Genomic DNA, 10,278 nt, shown 5'->3' with positions numbered 1-10,278 from the left:
AGAGATATGGAGAGAATGGGCAACCTTGTCCTGCCCCTGATTTTAGTGAGATTGCTTTGAGTTTCTCTCCATTTAGTTTAATATTGGCTATTGGCTTGCTGCATATAAACTTTATTATGTTTAGGTATAGGGCTTAGATCTCTGATCTCTCTAAGACTTATCATGACAAGGTGTTGGATTTTGTCAAAGGCTTTTTCTGCATCTAATGGGATGATCATGTGATTTTTTTTCTTTGAGTTTGTTTATATGGTGGATTACATTGATGAATTTTTGTATGTTGAACCATTCCTGCATCTCCTGTGATGAAGCCTACTTGATCATGATGGATGATGTGTTTACTATGTTCTTGAATTCTGTTTACAAGTATCTGATTGAGTATTTTTGAAATCTCCTGGGGGAGATTGGTCTATAATTTTCTTTCTTTGTTGAGCCTTTGTGTGGTTAAGTATTAGGATGACAGTGGCTTCATAGAATGAATTTGGTAATGTTCCTTCTGTTTTCTATTTTGTGGAATAGTTTGATGGGTATTGGTCTCTCCCCTGGGGTGTGTCTCAGGTTGGGCCGGGCATTGATTGGATATTCCCTCAATCTCTGCTCTTCTTTATCCTTGCACATCTCCCAGGCAGGGGGAAATTTGGGATCAAAGTTTCTGTGGATGGGCTAGTGTCCCCTCCCTCCACCATGAGTCTTATGACTCCTGCTACTAGGAGTGACTCCTTATCCTCCTAGGAGCCTGCCCTGTCCTAGATCTCCAGCTTGTCACAGAGATGGCTCCACCCACAGTTTCTTTTCTCTCTGAAATCCCTCTGTCCTTTGGCTCCCACTCTCCTAAATCTGATCTTCCCCCTCATTTCTCTTCACACTCTCTCTTCTACTCTGTTCCATCTTTTCAACTGCTTCAGCTGTCTATTTTATTTCCCCTTCTGAGGGAGATTTAAGCATCCTCCCTTGGTTCTTCCTTGTCACTTCTCTTCTTTGGATCTGTGAGTTGTAGTCTGGTTATCCTGTACCACATGGCTGATATCCACTTATAAGTGAGGACATACTATGTGTGTCTTTATGGGTCTGGGTTATTTCACTCAGGATAATCTTTTCTAGCTACATCCATTTGCCTGAAAATTTCATGATTTTCTTGTTTTTAATAGCTGAGTAGTATTCCATTGGATATATGTACCACATTTTCTTTAACCATTCTTTAGTTGACTGACATCTAGGTTGTTCCAGTTTCTGGCTATTATGAATAAAGCTGATACAAACATAGTTGAGCAAGTGTCATTTTCATATGTTAGAGCATCTTTTGGGTATATGCCCAGGAATGGTAAAGTTGAGACTTGAAGTAGAGCTATTCCCAAGCTTGAGGATTCTTAAAGGCATCCTCTTTGTTTTGCTTTTAAAGACTCCTTTATTTTATGAGTAGGAGTGTTTTGCCTACATGTATGTATATGCACCACACGCACAAATCTCTGTGCTTAAAGGGATCAGAAAAGTGTATCATATTCCCAGGAACTGGAGATCCAGGTGGTTGTAAGCCAACACACATTTCCTCTTAATGAGTACCAAGTCTTCTCTCCAGCTCAAGCTGGTGGATATATGTGAGCCTTCTGGGAAGTAATACAGATACAAGATGCTTACAAATGGAAGAGTCAGTCAAACATGGAATGCGGGACACAGCTGGAACCTAGTTCTGTGGGGCTGCTGGCAACGGGATGATTTCTCTGAGGGCTGACGAACTGTGTACTGATGTGCCAGTACCCATCATTTTGACTGACTCTTAGAGACCACCACTTTTTTCTCTTGTGATTTCATGTCTCTGGGAAGAGTCCCCTGCACAAAATCAGACTCCAGATATAGGAAGTCATCTGGAGTCACTGGAGTGTGAGGTTCAAGGAGTGTAACTGGGACACTAGCAGCATATGATACAGTTTCAGGTAGAGTTACTGGAGTGGCTTAAACCTCTGCACATGGGAACCATTCTCACATACAAAGTACCATATATTAATCAATGAATCAGGAAGAGCATATAAAATTATCATATATTAATCAGTGAGCCACCGAGCAGAAGCTTACCTGTCATAGCTCCCGTGCGTTAATATGGGAATTAAGATACAGACTTTCATTGACCGGCTGGATTTACAGACCCCCAAAGGCACAATTATTTCTGGTGTAAATACATTTTAATATACCATTTAGTTGTTACTACATTGAGAGCTGAAGCTGTTTAAGATATGCGGATAGGCAGGAAAAATGGACCCAAAGCGTTTAGTCTCTGCTCTCAGTGCCATTCCTCACAACTCCTCAGCAACCCATGGGGGTATCCCTCACGAATTCTGATGCTTGGAAACACTTTTTCTTTTTAAGAAAAGAAATTGAAAATGTATATCTCAAAATTTGTATAAAAAAATAATAATAATTGTAACTCGATTGCTGTCAAATTAAGAATAAACCAGTGCACTCCATATTAAAGTACTTGTTCAATAATTTTAAAAAATGCCCTATTTAAGCTGTGGTGATGAAGCCTTAATATTTTCAGTTGAGAGAAGGTTATGTTTAGATCAAGAAAAGGCAAGCATTAGTGTGAGAGTGGGCAGTGCCTGGAAACAGGATGTGGTGAGACATTAGCCGGCAGAGTATATTAGCAACCAAAAGAACAATGTTCTCCCTTAGCCTCTGGCTTCCTGCAGCCCAGGCAATTGATCTTCTCCATATCCATGGAGTTCAGTTTGACCACCTTATCATTCTATGAAGGGCCTCAGTTCTTCTTCTTTACTTTTTTTAAAATTAATCTTTATGTTATTTTTATTAATTGCAGTTTATTCACTTTGTATCCCAGCTGTAACCCCCTCCTCCAACCCTCGCAACCCCATGCTCCCTCCCTCTTCTTCTCTTATGCCCCTCCCCCAGTCCACTGATTGGGGAGGTTCTCCTTCCCCTTCCATCTGACCCTAGTCTATCAGGTCTCATCAGGACTGCCTTTTTTGTCTTCCTCTGTGGGCTGGCAAGGCTGCTCACCCCTCAGGTGGAGGTGATCAAAGAGCCAGCCCATGAGTTCATGTCAGAGATGGTCCTTGTTCCTATTATTGGAGAACCCTCTTGGACACTGAGCTGCTTCATTTATTCATAAAACGTTGAGAATCTTCTCTGTTCTGGAAAACTGTATGGATGCCCAAGATGCCAGAAAGAAAAACATTTCAACTTCATGTTGTGTTAGAAGTAACCTAGAAAATGACTGCACACACTGCTCAGCTTCTTCCCAGTTCTCTAAAAAGAGCTGTTTTTAAAAAGTTCATGATGAAACAAATTTAAAACATTGATGCTAGTGAAATGAGTGCATAGGATTGAGAAATTGAGATTTAGATGTACAACACGTATGTAAAATGAATGACTGAGGGAAGAGGTCAAGCAGGGTGTGATGCACGTTCTTTTATCCTTTTACTTACACCAGCAAGAGTAGTTCCTGAGCCATGGCTCTTTCCTGTTCAGGGAGCGTCCCAGAATCAGACATACCCTTATGCTAAAGCCCAGAAAACACTATCTGGAGGAACAACTTTACACTGTCTGGGGCAGCCTTTGCATAGCTCTGTTACGGGGTTCTTATTTCCGGAAGGTCTTGCAGGCTCTGTTACATGGTTTCAAAACAGAACTAACGAATGCCATAGAGGAACTTCTAATCAGAATTCTTCCCTAAAGGGAAGATCTCTTGCAATCCAAGACTATTGGCTAGTGGGCCTGGGTTGTCCGCAGACTTCGGGAAAGGCATTTTCATCCTAAGTGTCATGAAGTCAAGTTGTTCCTAGAAAATTTGGCGGGGGGGAAATTTTCAGAATTCTGGGCATGATACTTTTGCAAAGAACATATTTTCCCCTTCGAGGCTCGGGAAATTCAGTTGAGTAAACACGTTAGCCACAACTTTTATCCAAAGGCACAGACATCCCAGGTGTTGCCAGGCCGCTCGAGCTGGTTTTAACACACTGCCTGTAGTTAGATATAGCACTTGTAGGCCTAGCCTTCCTCCAGCCCAATCAGCACTTTCGTTGTTCCAAAAAAATTCCTCTTGCATTAGTTCTCGGCCAAGTTTAAAATGTAGTGTATTCTAACTTATAATGGAGGAAAACCATCTTTATTTCAGAAAGAGGTCACGAGTTTCCTTTCTTCATTCTGAAGGGAAGTTTCTAAATGTAAATAAATGTAGAAATAGATACGCTCAGTTACTACAAGGATGAAAACAGCATCCTTGTTTGTCTTGTTAAATGAAAAAATTCTACAAATTATGAAAGCTATCTAAAAATATCTTTATTGTTTTTATAAAACTATGGGAAAGAAAATGATAAATGATAATAGATAGAAATTAAAACGTAGACCACAATTTTTTAGTGTCCTAGTTGCTAATTTTTACATTATAACCTATGCCTATAGATATGTATACATATATTTGTTAACGTATAGAATAAGATATTGTTATATCATCGAACAATTTGTTTCTTCCTCCCCCTTTCTCTTCCATTCCCTGAACCTAATAGTACCTTTCCACCCACCCCATATCCTGTGCTGCCTGAGCTTTTCCTGAGGAAAAGAAACAAGTGTCTACTCACCCTCTATAGGGACCAACGACAGACCAAAGAGAGATTATAACCCAGTCTACGTTAGTGACCTGGTGAGGTCATTGGGCTGACCTACAGATGGTGGGGGAGAGGCTAATTACCGAAACCTGAGTGACGCCCCCAAACAGCTTCATCACCCCAGAGCCTCCTATCCACAGGGATGATGAGTTTGTCAAACTGCGTATCCTTTCTCACCTCCTGAGACCATGTGCTGCGTACACACAATTACATACAGCTGGAAGGGAAGTGTACGAAGAGCAGGTGGAAACACAGGAAGTGGTCTAATGACATCCCTACACCTTTCTTCCTCAAGAGAAGGCTTTCTTGGGGGTGCCTTGCAGGGAATTCCGATGAGGATTGAAATGGAGTTGTTGTTGACAAAGTATTTCACGCCCAGTGATTTTTAAAGTTATAAACCTTTCCCTAAAACAGACGTATTTTAAAATTTCCTACGTTTAAGTATAGAATGTGATGTTTTTTTTCCCCCACAAACTGAAGGTGCCCATGTAGCGAGCGAGTATATCCAGAACTGGAGCATCCTCAGAGAACTGTTCGAAAGAGTCCTGTCTTCCTCTTGGGACCTCAATGCCATCCCCAGGTCTAAGTGTTATTAAATTCTAACAACAAATTCCTTTTTTCTTCATCTACATGGACTTAGACAGTGTGCCCCCTTCTGTGTCACATGGTGAACAGTGCTGGCCTGGGTATGGCTCTGCACAATCGTGTGATGAACTTGTATGTGTCTTTGGGGATGACTTATCCAGTGATTGGAAGCATCCTGATGACCTGGCCTGTTCCTGTTCATGTGAGCACATACACTGAGGAGCACCAAGCCACTTTTAAAGGCTCGCTACAGGAATGAAAATGCTGTGTTTGCTTTCACTAACCCTTCTTCTGACCTCACCTCTCACAATAGACCACAATAAACTAAAGAAGCCATCTGGAAAACACTCCACTTTATACACGGAAAGATATGTTTTTGTCGATACTGCTACATTTAGTGAAATTTCTTGTTAACATAGTTACTCCTGAATCATAACTTAGGAAAGCGTGTTTATAATGGCATCAGTAATTCCACAATGTTGAGTTTTGCAATGACAGACCAATTAGAGACCAGTCATGCCTGTACATTTCGAAACAAGAGTACAGGATCTAGAGAGATGGCTTTGTGGGCAAGAGTGCTGACTGTTTTTCCAGAGGTCCCTGGTTCAAAACCCAGCATCTACATGGTGGTTCATAGTTGTCTGTAACTCCAGTTCTAGGAGATCTGACACTCTCCTTTGGCTTCTGTAGGCATTGAGAGTAAGTGGTGTGGAGACATGCCTGCAAGTAAAACACTGATACATGTAAAATAATAATAAAACTTTAAAAAGTTAAAACAGAGTATGTATTCTAATCTTTTATAGTCAAACAGCATGTTATAAAAGGACACTAGAAAGTCATATAAAAATGAATAGCTGAAGGCCACAGATAAGGACATCGCAGCCAGTCCTAAAGATACCTGATAGGCTAGGGTCAGATGGAAGGGGAGGAGGACCTCCCCTAGCAGTGGACTTGGAAGGGGGCAGGGAGGAGATAAAGGAGGAAGGGTGGGGTTGGGAGGAAAAGAAGGAGGGGCTACAGCTGGGATACAAGTGAATGACCTGTGATTAAAATAAAAAATAATTTAAAAAAATGAATAGCTAAGTCTTTTTCTCCTAAAAACAGCAGAGTCGCAGCTCTGCAACCCTGTCTTTCACTAATTAAAACCAGTTCTGGTTAATTGAAACAAGATATTTTGTTCATTTTGGTTTTGGAAATGGGGCCTCTTTACACAGCCTAGGCTCACTTTGAATTTTCAAATCACGTATCCCCTTCTCCAGTTAATTTAGGACTACAAAGGGCCATAGTAAGAGTGATAACATGCGATTATCACACCAAATCTATGCAGAAGTATAATTACAGCACACACCTTGACAGTGAGGAAACTACATCACAGAGATGTTAAGTGACTTGTTCAGTACCAGGACTTCTGAGATGGAGACCCAGGCTTTGAATCACACGGAAACTCTACCTAGAACTTATCTTTTGATTGTTTGACTAAATTGCCTGAGTAGCATGTTAAAACAAACACTGGTGTGGTTTAAAGTATTAGAATAAAACATTGTTGGGTATGGACCTCATTTTCTCTATGAAAATGGGATTTGAGAATTGGGCCTTAAACATTTAAGAAAATTCTATTTTTCTTGTTTTCTCAGTTGTCAATATATTCTACAGAGAAGGGATCTAACACTGGCCAGCTACAATGTTACAGTATCTTTGAGAGATAATCACTGGTTGTCAAGTACATTGATGCTTTCAAACTAAATGCCTACATTTTAGATCATTTCAGGCTATCGACAAAGGACTTTCGGAGGACTAACGTAAGGAATATTTTTAGAATTTTATTGTTGAATATATTTTTCATATTAGGTTAATGTGTCACTACACATCAGTTGTCTTAAAGGTACACACATGAATTTTCATCCATTTTGACATCTCCACTCACCTGGCACATTTAACAGACCAGAAAGCTGATCTCCATGGCCAAACGACCAACTCCAGGCATGAAGCAGCCATTCTTAACCTCAGGACAGCATAGACAAAGTCTGGGAAGCTGGTAGAGGTGTTTTCATGTCCTGTAGCCATCCATGTCTCCTCCTAACTGTCAGACACCTGAGTATTTCAAACCTGTGGACTCACTTCTAAAAGGCTGGGAATGGCTAAAAGTCATTTCACAGCAGGATTGATTCCTAGCCAGGATCAACCAGCATTTGGCCTCGTTTTTGTGTAGCTTGGAAGATTCTCTCATCAGAATTGCCTTTCTTTATAAAATGTTTCCTGTTTGAGTTTCCTTTTTCTAATGAACGGATTTATTTTTGCTCAAGGAAGAATTTGCCTGAGCTGTTCTAAGAAGGGCAAGATGAATAAAAGGTTATAGATCAGACACATTTACTTGTCTCCTGTCAGCTGAGAATTGGTTTATGTATATCCTTGTATGGAAGGTAGAGGAACAATGACACACACTGAGGTTATTGAAAGAGGCGTAACAGCACTCGCAGGTCAAGTGTCAAGATAAGGCACACATGTGACAGGTATGGAATGAATGGAGCATAAGAAAGGGGAGTGTCAATTATGATTATCTGCCTTTGTGGATTTGGAGCAGAGAAATATTATTCTGGAAAACCTTTTCTTGAGAAGGTAAAAGAACTCTGGATAGGTGAAAAAAGAGTGAGGCACCAGAGGTTGGGAGCCTCTGACAAGCTGTTGTTGAAGTGCAAGTGGGAGATGATCAAAATGAGGTTGATAGGACAAGTGACATTTGACTGTACTCAAAACATCCTTGAGGGTGAAAAGGGATTAGTTGACTCTGATCTGTGGATGTTCCCTCACTGTGTTTGAAATTAAAACTGAGAAATTCTAAAGTTTACTAAATCATCTTAAAAAATTATATTAACATGTTAATCATGTAAACAAATTTGTGTTTATTTCAATTTATATAAAACATTTTATGACAATAACTGCTCTGAATGCATACTGAGAAAAAAATGATACGATTTTATATTTCTACAGGATTCTTCAATGTCTGGTTTAACAGAACCAAGCCATTATCATGCATTTGACGGTCACCAAAATCATATGTGTTCTTCTGAGGAAGAGGACAAGTTAGTGCCATCATGAATATTTTTCATGAATGGCCTTGTAAAAGACTCACGGGAATTGTAGTGGGCTCTTGGGGCAAAGTTCAAGAACCAGTGTGCTAGAGGGTGGCCACGAAGATGGAGAAACATAAAAGGCAACATAGAAAATCAGCAACTGCGTCTGCAGCCTGATCAGGTTTGGATGGAGCTGCAAAGAACCGTGATGTCTAATGCAGCAAGCCTGGGTGAGCTGGGAAAAGGCAAGGCCCGGGTAGATCGGGGAAACCCATGTAGGAAGGTGATTGGTTGGGAAGTTGGTAATTTCCGGTTTGGGTGATGTCAAGGAGGGGTGACCGGAAATCTGTCCAGATAAAACACAGCTGGCCAAGAAGCTCGTGGCATCTTGTGTTTTTCATGGAAATACAATTGTAAAGGTCAATCTCAAAGTAAAATAAAAAACACATACAATGCTACAATTTTTTGAATTCATTACAGATTAGTTTTTATTTTTATATTTTTAAGTATGTATCATAAGAAAACCTCAACTGTCAAATTTTTTCATTGCTTTGACTGAGGTGTGGGTTCTTATTATCATATTATTCAGCGTGCGCATTTTTAAATCTACAACAATTACAGTACATTTAGAAGTTTAAAGTTCATACCATATACTAACCCATACATCTAACACATGTGCTTGTATGAATACAAATGAAATCAAGTGGCATCTTATTCACGGATGCTAGTGAACTGACATCTCATTTGTGGAGACAAAAAAAAAAAAAAGGAAAAAGAAATCTGAACTGAACTTGGAATCTTGCCTCTTCTTTTTAAATATTTAAATAGACCTCAGGATGATTCCCACACTGCTGATAAGATCGAGGAAGCTGTGAAGGAGGCGAGAAGACACAGTGGCAGTTACAAACCTGTGTTTTTGTAGATGTTTTAGCCAATGGTTTACTCAGGTTGGGACAGCCCAAGGGAGTTCATAGCCTTTAGAGGAAAAAAGTGGGAGAAACAGGCATTCCTGCAATCGGATGAATCAGGAGAACAAACTGCTTATTGGGTGTATTAGAGATAAAACAACCCCGTCACTGGAAGCCTGTCAGTCCAACTCATCTCTGAGATGGGAGGTGACAGGCCCAGCAGCACTGACTCAGGCATAATAGAAACATAAGAAAGTTCACTAATTGCGTGAGCCAGTTAGCTGCTTACATGTGTATGTACGTGTTTGTGTGCATGTGCTTGTGTGCATCTCCACGTAAAGAGAAGGACAATGTCAGGGGTTGGTCCTCCATTTTGAAACTTTTGTCACTCGGGTTCCAAGCACACATCACTGCACCAAGTTTTGCTTTGTTTGTTGGCCCCGCCACGGGTCCTAGGGCTCCAAACTGATCCTCATGCTCACAAAGCAAGCCCTTTGCTGGCTGAGCTATGCTCCCACCCAGACTTTAGTTCTCAAAATTCTCTATGGATGAGAATAGAGCAGTCAGCGATCTGGCCAGGATTGCAGCGAGGGCTGAGCCAGAAAACTCCCTCTGCCTTCTACACCGGAAGAGCGCGGTTCCTCTAACAGATGGGGCTGGTGCTTGTATTCTAACTGCTGTTATCATAAGCATGGTGGCTGAGTCACACACTTGTCCTTAGACTTCTGCATGCTTGAGCCTGATTTCCCACCGGCCTTCACCTATGTGGAACATTTCTGGAAGGTACTCATGCTTCTCTCTGCTCATCTCAAAGGATTTTATTTTTTGATGCTCTTTTGTTCCCACAACTATGCCATATCTATCATAACCACACTTTTTTGAGGGAATTCTTTGCGGTTTGACTTATAGATCATTCCAGAATTTTTTCTAGGAGCCATTCTTAACCAGCCAATGAATGAAGAGAAAGAGTAAGAAAAAAAAATTTTTTTTAACACCAGAATGTAGATATATTTAAAAACTCCTGAAATTCTTCTTTAGAAATGTAGGGGTGGAGGAACATAGGAGAAGAGGTGACCATTAAGTCATTAGGAAATCCTA

The sequence above is a fragment of the Psammomys obesus genome, unplaced genomic scaffold (assembly GCF_907164565.1).
Source record: "Psammomys obesus unplaced genomic scaffold, mPsaObe1.curated_primary_1811, whole genome shotgun sequence".
Classification (NCBI taxonomy): Eukaryota; Metazoa; Chordata; class Mammalia; order Rodentia; family Muridae; genus Psammomys; species Psammomys obesus.
The sequence above is the reverse complement of the archived record's forward strand: the minus strand, read 5'-3'. Positions refer to the sequence as shown.